The sequence below is a fragment of the Aedes albopictus genome, chromosome 1, assembly GCF_035046485.1.
Source record: "Aedes albopictus strain Foshan chromosome 1, AalbF5, whole genome shotgun sequence".
Taxonomy (NCBI): Eukaryota; Metazoa; Arthropoda; class Insecta; order Diptera; family Culicidae; genus Aedes; species Aedes albopictus.
This window is the reverse complement of record NC_085136.1, coordinates 9,810,111-9,826,909: the sequence shown is the minus strand read 5'-3', so window position 1 is coordinate 9,826,909 and position 16,799 is coordinate 9,810,111. Positions and strand designations below refer to the sequence as shown.

General features: G+C 42.5%; 1 long non-coding RNA gene across 1 annotated transcript; it reads right to left on the bottom strand.

The window, feature by feature from the left end:
* Positions 1 to 7,845: 7,845 nt before the first annotated feature.
* On the bottom strand, positions 7,846 to 9,373 carry LOC109397621 (uncharacterized). The gene is made up of 2 exons (XR_009998754.1): positions 8,552 to 9,373; positions 7,846 to 8,462 (listed from the first exon to the last, which is right to left on the bottom strand). It is a non-coding gene; the product is annotated as an uncharacterized LOC109397621 (long non-coding RNA).
* Positions 9,374 to 16,799: the final 7,426 nt, after the last annotated feature.

Genomic DNA, 16,799 nt, shown 5'->3' with positions numbered 1-16,799 from the left:
GGGATTATCTCAACACCACTAAAGAAGCCAATTAGAATTATTTAAAGAATCTCAAGTCGATTTCCAAAAGGAATTACTAGGAAACTTCTGTTGGAAGTTAGGTAGCGTTGAACGCTCGTGTAGCGTCGAACCTTTAGGTACGAGTTTGTAGTGTTGGAGCGAGGTAGATTAGTTGGCGTAGGTATGATGTTATTAAAGAAGAATGTCAAATTGTATATACCTGGAATGAATAAAGAGTGTGGCGGTTGCTGATTGAGGTATCAGTCGGCAGCCGTCTAGTTTGATGGAAGATGTCTAGCGTTTTATTTTCATTGTAATTTAGAAACAGGCATCGATAGAGCTAGCCTCACTATGGCCTGGATGGCCATGGTGGACTAGTCTCCAACAATTTCTTGGATGCAAGGCGTGTTAGTACCCAAAAAGGGTGATCTGATTTTATGCGATAATTGACGGACATCATGTTATTGTGTATCGTTCTCGAAGTCCTCTGCAAAATGATCCTTAACCGGATACAGAAGAACATTGACCCAACTCTCCGACGGCAGCAAGCAGGATTCCGTGCCGGACGATCCTGTGTGGACCATATTTGTGCTAATTCTGCACGGCAAGTGACTCGATTCGACAATTCTTCGGGAATTCTTGCCGAGATTTCTCAATCATTTTCATCAGGAATATCTCCTATTCTCTACGAGGTCCTCCAGGAATTGCTGAAGGATTCCCTGCAGTATTGCATGGGAAACTCAGAAAAAATCCAGGAGGATTCCTAGCAGAAATGTCTAATGGAATCGCAGTAGCAGTCCTGGAGTAATCCCAGCAGTAGTTCTTAAAATAATCTCAAGATGATTTCCAGTAGGAATACTAAACTATTTACAATTAATTACAGCCGGATTGCTGGAGGAATCCCAGCAAGAAATTCTAGTGTTATTTCCAGGAGAGATCTTGGATGAATATTCGAAGAAATTTCTGGAGAAATCCCAAGAGGAATTCCTGGAGGAATCCTTAGAATAATCTCTGGAGGAACCACAGGAGATATTTCTGGAGGAATTCATGAAGAAATCTCTTAATGTGTCTCAAGAAGAATTTCTGGAGGAATCCTAACATGTATTCCTGGAGGATTTTCGAGAGCAATATTTGAAGGTATCCTTGGAGAAATTATTACAGGAATTGTTGGAAAAATTCCCGGAAGAAATTCATGACGAAATTCTTGGAGAAATCTCTGGTTGAATCACAGGAGGAATTCCGTGAGGAACTTCAAGTGGACTGCAAAACGGTGAGTCGATTAGGAGAGCGTCTAACATAGCTCTGGTCCTCACAACTCCCTACCTCATGCTTCCACGGGTCAATCGAAAAGATCCTGGACCGACCGGGAATTGAACCCGTCATCCCCAGCAGGGTCATGCTGGATACCCACGCCTTTACAGCTGTGGCTATATGGGCCCTGGTTCTATGAGTACACCACACAAAATAACAATCTGTACAAACTACATTATTTTTAATTTTTTTTAACGTTTCAATAACACAAGTTTACAAAATAAAACGAAAGTCGTGAACTTCTGTCAACGACCAAAGTTTTTGAAGCACAATTTAGTGCTGATTTCGAAACCGACCCTTAAAAAATTTTAAGTAGAACAGTTTTTGAGTTTTAGCTCAATATCGAGTTTTGCAACTTTTCAAAATATGTAATTTAATAAAATTCAAATATATTGCGTTTTATTTAACTAATGTTAAATCTTTTTCCACAAATTAAAAGCTGAATACAATACCATTCGAACATCTGAATACAGGTTTTGCATCAGATTGATGAAATTCAAGATATTGGCGTGTTTTAGGGATGATCTTCTTAAATTTTAGCAAAATTTCCAAAATTTTTTAAGAAAATGTATTTTTTTCAATAAGAAAAAACCAACTTAAAAATTCTTTCTCGACGTTTATTTGACATATCATATGTAGGCGAATTACAGTAAAAATTTCAGCTCAATCGGAGCATTGATTACGGAGAATGAGATGTTTGAAGTGAGCGACTTTGCTTAAAAATAGAACAAAAATCGATTTCAAATCATCAACCTTGTATGGAAAGTCGAAAAAATTTCCGCTCTACTGTAATTTTTTTCCTTCGCGTTTTCGAACTCAGGGCATGATTCTACACCAAAAACGATCATCAGCTTACCGAGTTCAAAAATGCTGTAAACTAGTGTAATTTGCAGCGAAAAAAAATATACGGAAAAAAATCTGGAAAATAATGATCATCACTAGCAGTTATGTACACATAACATATCACTCAATGACTTTTAAAATTCTTATTTTGAATAGAAAAACCTGTATCCCGGGATTGGCCAAAAAACACCTACTTTTTGGTCGAACTTTGACGCTCTGTTTAAAATATCTTCAGAGGTTATAAAATTCCGTTCTCTGAAAAAACTACCTCTTTAATTAATTTAAATACATGCCCAATTAAAAAAATGCGAATTTTCAACTTTATGTATTTTTTATTTGCGTAATCGTTCATTGAAAACGCATAAAAAAGAGTTCCTCGAAAAATGGGCTTTTTTTATTTTTAACAATTGCACTAAACTGCGGAGAAAATTTTTCTTGATGAAAATGATTTTTCTATATCATGGGCATTCTGGAAAAGAATATATTTGCGCAAAAATAAAAGAAAATTTTTAATATTTTCCCACTGTTTTCGCAATTTCAAATTTTTAGGAGGTGTCCAAAATTTTAAAAACATATGTGCAATCTTTGAGATAAAAGTTCTAGTTAAATGAATATTTTTTGAAATTCAAAACTGCCATTCTTATTTAAAAGATATTTATAGTATCTCCAAAAATAAAGTTATGTTTATTTCGAACAAATTACTTTTTAGGCCAGCGGTTTTCAAATCGTGCACCGCGGTGCACTTGGTGCACCGCGAAGCCTTGACAAGTGCACCGCAGCAGTTCCAAAATTCTACTTTCAATGCTATGAATGTCCACAGCATCAAACATCCTATATGGAATGTATCTTCAAGAATTTCGCTTAATATCTTGGAAGTAATCTAACTATAATGGTACTGTCTACCCCTGATGCACAGTAGGAAAAAATAAATACATACATTTATTTGTTCCACATCATTAAGACAAGACATAATCAACAATAGTACGCCACAATACTCGGTTTGTGGCTGCCACTCTCCATCCTCGGTCACGCCCAATGCTCGCCAAGTCACGCTCCACCTGGTCCGCCCATCGTGCTCTCTGCGCTCCACGCCTTCTTGTGCCAACCGGATCAGTTGCAAACACCAGCTTTGCAGGGTTGTTGTCCGGCATTCTTGCAACATGCCCTGCCCACCGTATCCTTCCGGCTTTGGCCACCTTCTGGATGCTGGGTTCGCCGTAAAGTGCAGCGAGCTCGTGGTTCATTCTTTTCCGCCACACACCGTTCTCCTGCACACCGCCGAAGATCGTTCTTAGTACGCGTCGCTCGAAAACTCCGAGTGCTTGTAGGTCCTCCTCGAGCATGGTCCATGTCTCGTGCCCGTAGAGGATTACCGGTCTTATTAGCGTTTTGTACATGGTGCATTTGGTGCGTGGGTGAATCTTTTTCGACCGCAGTTTCTTCTGGAGCCCGTAGTAGGCCCGACTTCCGCTGATGATGCGCCTCCGAATTTCACGGCTCACGTTGTTGTCAGCCGTCAGTAAGGATCCGAGGTAGACGAATTCCTCCACCACCTCGAAAGTATCCCCGTCTATCGTAACATTACTACCCAGACGGATCCGGTCGTGTTCGGTTCCGCCTACCAGCATGTACTTTGTTTTTGAGGCATTCACCACCAGTCCGACCTTTGCTGCTTCGCGTTTCAGGCGGGTGTACAGTTCTGCCACCGTTCCAAATGTTCTAGCGATAATGTCCATGTCGTCCGCAAAGCACACAAATTGACCGGATTTTGTGAAAATCGTTCCCCGGCTGTTGAGCCCAGCTCGTCGCATCACACCTTCCAGCGCGATGTTGAAGAGTAGACATGAGAGTCCGTCACCTTGTCGCAGTCCCCGGCGAGATACGAATGAACTGGATAGTTCACCCGAAACCCTTACGCAGTTTTGCACACCGTCCATCGTTGCTTTAATCAGTCTAGTCAGCTTCCCAGGAAAGCCGTTTTCGTTCATGATTCTCCATAGCTCTGCGCGGTCGATACTATCGTATGCCGCTTTGAAGTCGATGAACAGGTGGTGCGTTGGGACCTGGTATTCACGGCATTTCTGGAGGATTTGCCGTACGGTAAAGATCTGGTCCGTTGTCGACCGGCCGTCGATGAAGCCGGCTTGATAACTTCCCACGAACTCATTTGTTTTAGGTGACAGACGACGGAAGATGATCTGGGATAGCACTTTGTAGGCAGCATTCAAAATAGTGATCGCCCTGAAGTTCTCACATTCCAAATGGTCGCCTTTCTTGTGAATGGGGCAGATTACCCCTTCCTTCCACTCCTCCGGTAGCTGTTCGGTTTCCCAGATCCTGACTATCAGCCGATGCAGACAGGTGGCCAACTTTTCTGGGCCCATCTTGATGAGTTCAGCTGAGATACCATCCTTACCAGCTGCTTTGTTGGTTTTGAGCTGGTAAATGGCATCCTTAACTTCCCTCAGCGTGGGAGTTGGTTCATTTCCGTCCTCCGCTGCACTGGCGTCGTCGTTCCTTCCGTTGCCGTGGGCTCCCGTGCCTACGTTCTCCACGCCGTTCAGGTGCTGATCGAAGTGCTGCTTCCACCTTTCGATCACCTCACGTCCGTCCGTCAAAAGGCCTCCGTCTTTATCCCTGCATATTTCGGCTCGCGGCACGAAGCCGTTGCGGGATGCGTTGAGTTTCTGATAGAACTTCCGTGTTTCTTGGGAACGGCACAGCAGTTCCATTTCTTCACACTCCACTTCTTCCAGGCGGCGCTTTTTCTCCCGAAAGAGGCGGGTCTGCTGTTTCCGCTTCTGTTTGTAACGTTCCACGTTCTGTCGAGTCCCTTGCTGCAGCATTACCGCCCTCGCTGCGTTCTTCTCCTCCAAAACCGTTCTCCATCACCATCATACCATCACCAGATAGTGGTCGGAGTCGATGTTGGCGCCACGATAGGTCCTGACGTCGATAATGTCGGAGAAGTGCCGTCCGTCAATCAGAACGTGGTCGATTTGAGATTCCGTCTGCTGTGGTGATCTCCAGGTGTAACGATAAGGGATGCTGTGTTGGAAAAAGGTGCTACGTATGGCCATATTTTTGGAGGCGGCCGTTTTCGTTCGTTTGCTGGTGGGCGCTAAACTTACCAATCGTCGGTCTGAATTCCTCCTCCTGGCCTACCTGAGCGTTCAAATCTCCTATGATGATCTTGACGTCGTGGCTTGGGCAGCGGTCGTACTCGCGTTCGAGCTGCGCGTAAAATGCGTCCTTGTCATCATCAGTACTTCCGGAGTGTGGGCTGTGCACGTTTATTATGCTGAAGTTGAAGAATCGGCCCTTGATCCTCAACCTGCACATTCTTTCGTCGATCGGCCATCAACCGATCACGCGCCTCTGCATATCACCCATCACTATGAAAGCTGTTCCCAGCTCGCGTGTGTTGCCGCAGCTCTGGTAGATGGTATGATTACCTCTAAACGTTCGCACCATGGATCCTGTCCAACACACCTCCTGCAGCGCTACGATGCCGAACCCGCGGTCCTTCAGTAGATCGGCGAGTATGCGGGTGCTCCCAATGAAGTTGAGAGATCGTCAGTTCCACTTACCGAGTTTCCAATCGCAAGTCCTTTTTGTTCGCTGGGGTCGTTGCCGTTGGTCTCGGTTCGTATTATTCTGTTGCTGATTTTCCGTTACAATGGTTTTTTACGGCTGGCTCGTAGGGTCTGACACCAACCCCCTACTTTCCGGAGGACCATAGTGCACAGTTGAGCTTAGAGTCCTTCCCTGGCACTCGGACGTAGATCAGCCGCCCCTAACATGGGGATCAGACGCTGTTGTGAGCCGCTCCTCCTGGAGAACAGACGCTCAGGTTTGCCGAAGCAAAGCCCCCCTTCCCTGTCAGCCTACGACCAAAGGTCCCACCGGGGTTGGTTACCCGATCTTCCCTAAGGTTGCTCATAGTTTCCGGCCGGTACCGCGTGGAGGTAGGGATAGGAGTTGCTGGGCAGAGGCTAGTGGATCACAATGGGATCTGAATTGCGCAGCATACCCAGCCTTTACCGTGCCGTGCCGAAAAAATAAATATAAAACGCGAATAAATTCAATATATCTGCTCGGAGTGGATGGATTCGATAGAAGCGCCCGTCTAGCGAATTGGGAGTCGTGCGTTCGAGTCTCACCGAAGTACGTGGGTTTCTTTTCATAATTCAAATCTCAATCTGTTCATCGAGCACATGTTCTGTTGTGCACATGGATGTCAAAGCATTTTCAACAGTGTTTAAGAGCCTACCTTAAACTTTTTAATGGAGCAAGAATTTCACAATGAGCCTGTTCAGTAGGCCAGTGCTTGTTTTGCAAAAACTGGACAATATGAAAGTCGTTATTGGAAAATGGTCGTCTAAAGTTTTGAAAAATTCATTGGGACAAAAACGAACATGAAATCGATAATTTTAGGACCCTAAGGGACTTAGATCTTCGATATCTCTACTCGTTTATAAGTTATTGTCAAGAAACTATCGAAAAATCAGTATTATTGATATTTTGTAAGATTCCGAAGAAAACTTTCCCTATTTTGCACAATAACTTAAAAACGAGTGGAGATATCGCAATTCTTAGCACATTTTTGGCCCCTTAGGGTCCTAAAATTTTAAACAACTTTAGGCCCCATGAGGGACCACTTAGCCTTGAGATACGGACTTCAAATTTTGCTAAAACGATCATTTTCCAACAACAAAATTTTAACATATTCAATTTTTGCAAAATACGGGACGGCCTACTGTTTAGGACCTCACACGAAAATAAAAAACAAATCCCCAGTAAGACAATATTTTATGTCGAAGAACTGTGTCACTCAAACTAAGCTCCGACATGCCATAAAAAGAAAATTCAAGGTAATGTCATAATCACATCTGTGTGTAAAAACTCTTTCAAATATGAGTGCATGCACCTGAGAGTCGCTTTGAAAAATACGACAACTTTAAAAAAAAAAGATATTGCACGTTAACCAAAAATGACCAAGTGCACCGCGTAGAGATTCATTTCCAAAAAGTGCACCGCGAACCAAAAGGTCCGAAAACCCCTGTTTTAGGGAGTTGTGAACGTATATAGTTAATTTCCGATACAGTCCTTATGAGGCCTTTATGAATCATAGAAGGTACTTTTGGAGGAAACCCAGGTACTTCTTGAGCATCCTAGAAGGAACTTCTGCTGAATTCACAGAAGGTACTCCTGAAAGCACTGCTGAGTGCTGGCCCAGAAGACATTTGAAAGTTTTAGGAGGAATCCCGGAAGGAATTTCAGGAAGAATCCCAGAAGGAACTTCTACAGGAAACCCAGCCAGAACATACTTCTGGACGAAGCCTAGAACGAACTTCTGGAGGAATCCCTCAGCTATGTAACTCCTTAAAGAATCGTACAAGCAACTCCTGGAGGAATCCTAGAAGGAAGCCGATAAAAAACTTCAGCAGGAATCCCTGAAGGGTACAAACTTCTGAAGAAAGTTCCAAAGACACTTTTTACGAATTCCAAAGAGAACTTCATGGAGAATTTCAGAATGATCTTCTTGGGGTATACCAGACGGAATTTGTTGAGAAATCTCAGAAAAAAAGCTCCTGGAGGAATACCGGAAAGATTTGCTAGAAGAACCCCAATAAGAATTTCTGGAGGAATCCTAGAAAAAAAAAACACCGAATGCGCCGAGAAGGTCCGAAAGTTTTGATCAAGAATAATTTATTTTCATTAACACTAATATGTATCTTTTTTGTATGTTTTATGATTACAAAGCAGCCGTAGCAGTACAAGTAGCTCCGATATCTGTATGCGGTAAACACGTGGGTATTTTCCGAGACCATGCTGAAAGTGACGGTTTCAATCTCCGGTCAGTCTTGGATATTTTCATAATGCAAATGGTTTTGACTCTCTGGTGTTGCTGCTACTGATGATGTGATGATTGTTTACGAGCTGGTGCTGATGGTGGAACTGCTGTGGTTGGCCCTGCAGCTGGGCCAAAACCTGTGTGTTGTCGTTGTTGCTGCAGAATCTAAGGAATCTGCTGGATCACCATCTGCTGAGGAATTTGCTTCTTTAGGGTCGGATTCCCCCGCTTTGGAAATCGGAAGAGGCATTGATCGACATGGAGGCATTGTTGTGCTTGCTGCCCACCGTTGGAGTTGATTCCATTGTGGAGGAATCATCCGACGATTCGGTTCCCTCGCTTTCCGACTAGATGAGATCGGTTTTTTCGTACTCAGCCGGTCCCACAGGAGACAGGAACAATTAATCTCGGTCACCTTCAGCAGTCGTCGCTGACTTGTTCGCAAGTTTCCCTGAAATAAGTCGTTCTCATTCAGTTTCATTCAACAGATAGCAAAGGACCCTCCTGCCCTATCCTGTAAAAAAACTGAGGGATGCTCACCTTGCTCCGTCGTAGGATAGGTCCTCGAAAGTTGATGACGACGTAGCTAACCGAGCTACTGCTACTGGTCAACTTAGTTCTAGCCGTGTATACGACGACGGAAGTGGCTGAGCAAAAATGCGTTGCCAGAGCCGCCGTTGCGGCTATCGATGCCGAACCGATGGATTGTGGGGTGGTCTGTGGAAGTTGAAAAACATCACAATACTTTTACTGTGTTTTGGATGAGTTGGAGAAATTGCTTTCTAGTGGTTTAAAACATACCTTACTGCGCCGAGGAAACCTAAGAAACAGTCTCCGGATTCAAATCCAGCTTGACGTAAAATCCGCGTAACCACGATTAAAAAAAATATTTTGTTTGAAGAAGTTTTTTCAATTTTTGGAAGGAGGAAAATCAACTCAAGAGAAATCGGGCATGTTTATATAAGGGCCAAACGTTGGATATGTTTGCGTTACCAAAATGTTAAAAATACACATTTTAAACTACTATATCATGCTTTCTAATTTTAAATCATTACATACAACTTTTGTTTAAGGTCATAACTTGATGTAAGTAGATGAAAATATTACAAATTGACGAGATAAAACGATATATACAAATTGTGTTTTTTTAATACGCCATAATCAAAGCGTATTCTTGATGCGCCACCGGTTTGACAGTTCTGCGAATGAACATCGCATTTGTTTTGGTTCATTTCGTTTCTCGCTACAAAAGTGAACCTCTCACCTCACTCGAGTCGACAACCGGAATCGAGTGAGAAGAGTCATGTGACTCCGAGGTGAGAATTGTCGAATAGAGTCATTCGACGTGCAGAATGAGCACACTAGTGTTGGTTCAGTCTGTACAAACCCTGGTTGAATGAGTCTTTTCTTACTAAAATTGAAAAAAATCCTCAAATTGCATTTCACAAGTGTGCTCATTCTGCGAATGGAGTGACGTGAGAAAAGTCGGAGTCGTATATCGAGATGAGGAATCCACTCTCGAATGAAGTGACTCGCCGTGTAAATCAAATGGAGAGTCACCTCATTCGAGTCGAGATTTCTCACCTCGATATACGACTCCGACTTTTCTCACGTCACTCCATTCGCAGAATGAGCACAAAGGTATTTGTCTACTGCAATTCGAAAAAGCTAGAAGTAATTCTAAATTTATAGAACCTGGTAGATGGCATCGACTTTAAAAGTCGACTATACTTGCTTCACCTTGCAGTAAGAGAGGACTTGGTGAACCTACAAAGCAATAGTAAATTTCTGGAATAACTCCAGAAGTTCTTGGATAATACCGAATAACTCCAGATGTTCTTGGAGGATGGGACCGACTTCAAAAGCCAACACCGCTTGCTTCACCCTTCAGAGGGAGGACTTGGTGAACCTACAAAGCAACAGCGAATTTAAACGATGAACAAATATCACCCAAAAATTTCTGGAATAGCTCCAAAAGTTCTTGGATGATAGGACTGACTTCAAAAGCCAACAACGCTTGCTTCACCCTCCTGCAGAGGGAAGACTTGGTGAACTTACAAAGCAATAGTAAACTCTGACCATGAACAAATATCACCCAAGAATTTCTGGAATAACTCCAGAAGTTCTTGGATAAGCCAACTACATTTGCTTCACCCTGCCGTGGGAGGACTTGGTGAACCTACAAAGCAACAGCAAATTAAAACAATGAACAAATATAACCCAAGAATTTCTGAAATAACTCCAAAAGTTCTTGGATGATAGGACTGACTTCAAAAGCCAACAACGCTTACTTCACCCTGCAGTGGGAGGACTTGGTGAACCTACAAAGCAATATTAAATTCTGACCATGAACAAATATCACCCAAGAATTTCTGGAATAACTCCAGAAGTTCTTGGATGATAGGACCGACTTCAAAAGCCAACAACGCTTGCTTCACCCTGCAGTGAGAAGACTTGGTGAACCTACAAAGCAATAGTAAACTCTGACCATGAACAAATATCACCCAAGAATTTCTGGAATAACTCCAGAAGTTCTTGGATAAGACCAACTTCAAAAGCCAACAACATTTGCTTCACCCTGCAGAGGGAGGACTTGGTGAACCTGCAAAGCAATATTAAATTCTGACCATGAACAAATATTCCCAAGAATTTTTGGAATAACTTGGTGAACCTACAAAGCAACAGCGAATTTAAACGATAAAGAATATATCCCATGAATTTCTGGAATAACTCCAAAAGTTTTTGGATGATAGGACCGACTTCAGAAGCCAACAACGCTTGCTTCACCCTGCAGTAGGAAGACTTGGTGAACATGCAAATCAATTGTAAATTCTGACCATGAACAAATATCACCCAAGAATTTCTAGAACAACTCCAGAAGTTCTTGAATAAAACGGACTTTAAAAGCCAACTACATTTGCTTCACCCTGCAGTGGGAGGACTTGGTGAACCTGCAAAGCAATAGTAAATTCTGACCATGAACAAATATCACCCAAGAATTTCTATTACAACTCCAGAAGTTCTTGAATAAAACGGACTTTAAAAGCCAACTACATTTGCTTCACCCTGCAGTGGGAGGACTTGGTGCACCTGCAAAGCAACAGCTAATTTTGACAATAATCAAATAGGTACCGCAAAGGTTTTCTGGATCAACTCCATAATTACCTGGAAAATGCGATTGAGTTCGAAGGAGAAGAGAATTGTTTTTGTATAACCTTGCAATTGGAGGACATGGTGAACTTGTAAAATTACTGCTAAATCTGATTATTATAAAACATCTGCTAAGGATAGTGGGAGAACGTTTATGAAACAATTAGTGGTAACAAGCGCTATCACTTTAGATGGCGTTCCGTAAGAATGGTCATGTAGTTTTGGATATTTTCTTCACTTATTTTTAGATTGTGGTGTCCACCCACAATCACCTCCTTTACCCCCCGCCTACGGTGGGGGCAACGATGCTTCCTCGCAACCACCTTATCCAGCATTTTGAGAGATAATGACGCCGACAACGACGAGCAGGATGCAACCGCCGCCGCCGCTCCAGCTGATTTCCGGTGGGGTGAATCCATCCGCCGCTTTCGACCGCAGCCTGATTGAAACAAAATTGTAAAATATGAAGTAAAGCTCAGAAGTGGATGGCATTTGTGTTTCGGTGTCTACTTCCTTGTTTGTCAGCTAGTTATTGTGGAAGCGCGTGTAGAAAACTGCTTTGCAAATTTGAGAACCATGCTCTAAAGAAAGTACCACAAAAATAATGGAAGCTTACCTTGGTACACATTCCTGTTTTGCAGCATGCGTAGAACAATTTGCGGATTTCTGTTCCAGGGGAATTCGTTTTCTGTGGCTCTTACTGGCTGATCATTTCTCTCACGATCCGCACTGGTCCATAATCATCTATAATGAACTTCAAAACACCATTTATTAGCAGATAATGCTTCACTCTACTTAGTAGGTTGTTTACTTACCTCGACGGGAAATTTATCGGGGTCCTCGGTGTAACGGAATCGGTTCCGGTAATGCGATTCCAGCTGCGTTTTTATTTCCTTCACATTGTCTCCTATTCGCGAACATCTTCAGATCAAAACAAAAACATAAACACGCTGAAAAAAAAATCAAAATAAAACCGAGGGGGCCGTTCACGTATTCTAAAGTAGATGTCAAACCAAGGGGCTCGCGGATGAAAAGACCCCGTATCAATTAAAATGAAAAGACCCCGAAATTAAATCGATTTTTTTCCTACTGTTTGATCTTAGTATTTATCTTTGGTTGGAGAGTGGCTTCAGCATACCGACTATTGAGACGTATTATGTATTGTTTATTATGTGAAAATGGTTGGAAAGACATTGCAAGTAAATTGATCAAAATCTGCATCAATGCTGTTGTTCCCTTTCGCTGAATTGGTTTCTCCTACATGTATCGATAAGGTCGATTCAACCAGAAAAAAAAACATCTAATCTGTCATCTGTCCATCGCAGTGAGCGAACGCCTGGTCTATGTACGTGTCATGAGCAGCCCTTGTGAAAGTGAGCAAATTGACACTGGCACAAAGCCCAGCACTCAAATAAACACACAAATGGAGTGATGAGTGTCTGTCTGGTCGCCCTCATGCATAGCTCCACCACCCGCACAATCTCAGTGATGATATCGAAAACAACAACAAAAAAATTCGGAAGCAAATCGCCACCATCGGAAATATTTACCTACCGTCATTGTGTCGTTGGTGGGCTCTGTCTGCTGTGATTGAAGCAATCACCAGGGACGGCCACTTTGCCTACACTGTGGTGTGGTGAGTGATAGCGAAATAGCCTTATTGTTTATTGGGTTTATGTTTACTGTTGAATCTCCTGGAACTGTCATCTGTGTGGTGCGACGCAAATGGAACGTGATGGATTCAGCGAAAGATGGATTATGGTATTTTCTTTCGTGTTGTTGAATTCCTTTATCGTTTTGTGAAAGTATGAAATGTGTAATAAAACGCCTGTACACTACACGGACCGAATCTGGGAAGAAATTCTCGCATAACGTTTCCAAATGAAGTCATCAACTTAATGGCCCCATTTGGAGTGCTCCACGTTGCCAACACATGGAAGTCGCTGTTTACCACAGCGATAATAATTTCATAGACCGAAATAGTTTGCGGCATAAATGTGCTTTCCCAACCGAAAAAGAGCGCAAAGGAAACCCATCCAAGCAACCGGGAAAGACAACGTGATAATGAGCGTAATTTTGTCGCTCGCTACACAAACACTCATCGCATCGCAGTAGCCGTCGGTCGTGGCTTCACCCATTTGGCAAAACTGTGTTTCTTTGCAAAGAGTTTTCATGGCTTTTCCGGTGGTGGCGACGGCGGGCAGCGTGGCCACCGGGAAGATTGACAACGGGAAGGGAACAGTTACGTGACTGTCGTTATTTTAAACCACTCCCAGCTTCCCGGGCGTAACTCTGATTTCCTGTGTATACACACCTTGCCCCAGTCAGTGCAGTGCAAGCGGTCCAGAGACCGGAACCAACGCTTTTGGAAGCAATTTATGGTTATTTTTATGGAAGGCCATTTCGTAAATGTGCGTTTATACTGTTTGGATCATTACTCTATCTTTGTGCTATGGATGCACTGGTTTGGAGCTGGTGTCAGTTAAGAGATTCTACGTATATGGTATAATAGTGGAAGAACAATCAGCACCAAGTAGCCATCATCAATTGGTGTTTACGATGCATCGTTTCTCGATATTATAACACTGAATCAAACAAAGCATGTTAAACACGATCACTTCACCACATTCCATGCAAAATTAATCACCGTTTTGCTTGAGGCCGATTTAGTTCAACCCTTTAAACGCGCATCTAACAGGTGAGCCATACATAGCGAAACAAACCCAAACCAAGGTTCTTACATTCATTGATATAACTTTTATTCGACATGAACGTGACGTCACATAGACAATTTTGGAAATTGGATGGAAAATAAACTAATTTATTTTATACTTTTCTCGTATGTAAAAAATCTGCACGCTAATATGAACTGAATGGCACTTGAATTGGCACTACTGTTGAATCAATTTGATATCAATTATTTATCATTTGGAGAAGAATATCCAATGCCTCTTTAATATTAATGGAACTTCATTTCAATTCGTTGTTGACAATGTTTTGATTTCAAAATAAGAACTAAAAAAAAGTTTTAGCCGCACCTAGATTTGATACCAGGACCTTGAAAGTCATAATTATCTGCTTTTCACTACACTCCTTCACATCTGCTGCAGAAGTGTGAATCGAAGCGAAACAGTTTCTACTACCTGTAATCTATATTTACTTTCATAACCAAAGCCGTCAATATCAAATCAACAGCTTTTCACTTTGGATCGTCTTTAAAACCATGCAATCGGGTTTATTTGATGCAAAATACCATGCAAGATGGGGACTTAAAATCTTGAAAGGCTTACAATACAGCTACCATAAATGCACGTACGATTTTGCGATACTAGATACGCACTCCTGTTGGTAGAGCTCTGAAAACACTGTTCATGGCCACCAGGTAAAGGGTGGCCGCTATCACCGAGCCCTACGGTAATCCGGTTCCCTCAGGAGTGGATTTTGAACGATGATATCATATAGCAACTTTAACCTTCCTAAGACGTTAAGCTAGACGCACCAGCACCACGATAGCGTAGTGTACGTTGAGCGAGCCTATCAGGGCATATTGACCCCAACATCCTACTAGCGTTAAAGGCGCAGTCATAAGCCTAGACGTAGACGATTGCCGGATCTATCGATGCCAGTTCAACATGGTCTCCTCACTTCATAGTTTGGTCTATAATTTGACCCAAAACTGCCATGTACGTTTTTTTTTAATTTCTTTTTATTTGTGAATTGCCATGTACGTCCCTGTACAGTATTCAGCTCTGATAGCGTGCTGCCTGAGATCCAGACCCCCCATGACGAAGAGAACAAACCTGCCGATAATATCCTTTTTCACCCTACATACAATTAAACTGAATCAAGAATAGGATCCTAAAATTAAAGACGAAATCTCGCTTATATTGAACAATACGATCAAGCATGGTATTCTAATCGGAATTGTACTTTACTCGAACTTGAAAAACAAAGGAATAATTAGAAAATTTGAAATAAGTAAAATGGTAAATAGTTCTACTTTGACATTTGAGGTCAACCTTGTGTGACTGAGCTCGACATTTTTCGCACTGGGATTTCAAAAATGTTCCTATCTGACATACACGGTGAAAAAAATCACTCAAAGTATGTGTTATAAGCTATGGACGAGACAAAAGGCTAAAAAAATAAAAATTATATATTTTCAACTACGGTTAATAAAAACGTTAAAAATTGAGTAAATATGTACTCTTGAACCATATATTGTGGTTTAAAACAAGAATCCCGATAGGACTTTAGGAGCCTATTCCTCGCCACAATACGGTTCGTGACTGCAGTCTTCCATCCTCGGCCAGATCCTACATTTGCCAGATCGTTCTGCAGCTGGTCCCATCGTGCACGCTGCTCTCTAGGACTTCTTGTACCATCCGGATCTCTTACGAACACCAGCTTTGCAGGGTTGTTGTCTGGAATTCTCACTACATGCCCACATTGCATTTGGTGCGAGGGTGAATCTTTTTCGACCGCAGGTCATTGTGCAGCCCATAGTAAGCCAGACTTCCACTGATGATGCGCCTTCGTTTTTCATGGCTTACTGCTGTTACCTGCTGTTAACCTTTCAGGACGCGTGTCTGTTTGATCCTAAAAATGCACCGCACTCGCACTGTATTCGACGATCGAGGTTTTTGGCAGTGTTGAACTTTTTACAACAGCGCGCATCCTGAAAGGTTAATAAGGATTAGAGGTAGACAAAAGTCCTGTTCAACGACGCAGGTTGAACTTGCTCGAGGTTGCTGCATCTTGCTCTTACTCATTTGTCATCAAACGGGTAAGAGCGGGATGCAGCAACTTCGAGCAAGTTCAACCTACGTCGTTGAACAGGACTAAAATCTTCCACTATTTCGAATCTTCCACAACGTTCGAACGTGTCCCCGGGTCCCGTCTATCGTTACACAGCCCTGTCGTCCGCACATTTATCCTGTCAGCACGTATGTACTTTACTACCTTGACGCGTTCACCATCACTCCAACGGGTGTACATTGTACACTGTACATTTCTGTTACTATTCTAAATGGTAACTTTCATGTCCTGAGGTTTGGGTTTTCTGGTGGCCAAATGATCGTGAACACTCGCGGACATAAAACAATTAAACTTTATTTAAACGATAACAAATTGCATACATTTATTACATATTAAAACTGATGCGCGCGAGCAGCATCGCGCTGCTGCTGCTAAATTGCACCCGATCCCGTTGGGCTTTGTTGATCGACAACAACGGGAGCACAACAATGAAACTTACGCGCCCCACCGTAGCATCGTCATGATGGATATTGAATCTATCATGCGAGCTACAGGGCTGTGATGTTGTTTCCATTTTGGTACACAACAGTAACGGTGACGGTAAATGGTTTAGCTTCTTTCTTTTACATATGGTCAAAAGGTAGTCGCTTGTAGCGTAGGGTGCCAATGGAATGTATGGGAAAAATTTGACCATCGAATTTCAAAAACGGGTAGTGCTCAAAAGTTTCGTCTCCTCAAAAAAAGTCCCCATGCAAAATTTCAGCTCAATCGGACTTCGCTAAGGGATGGCCCAAAGCGGTCAAAGTTTGGCTGTTTTGAAACACGAAAAATATCCCAAGGTAGGGATACATAAAAATTTTTTTTTTTTGAAAAAAATTGA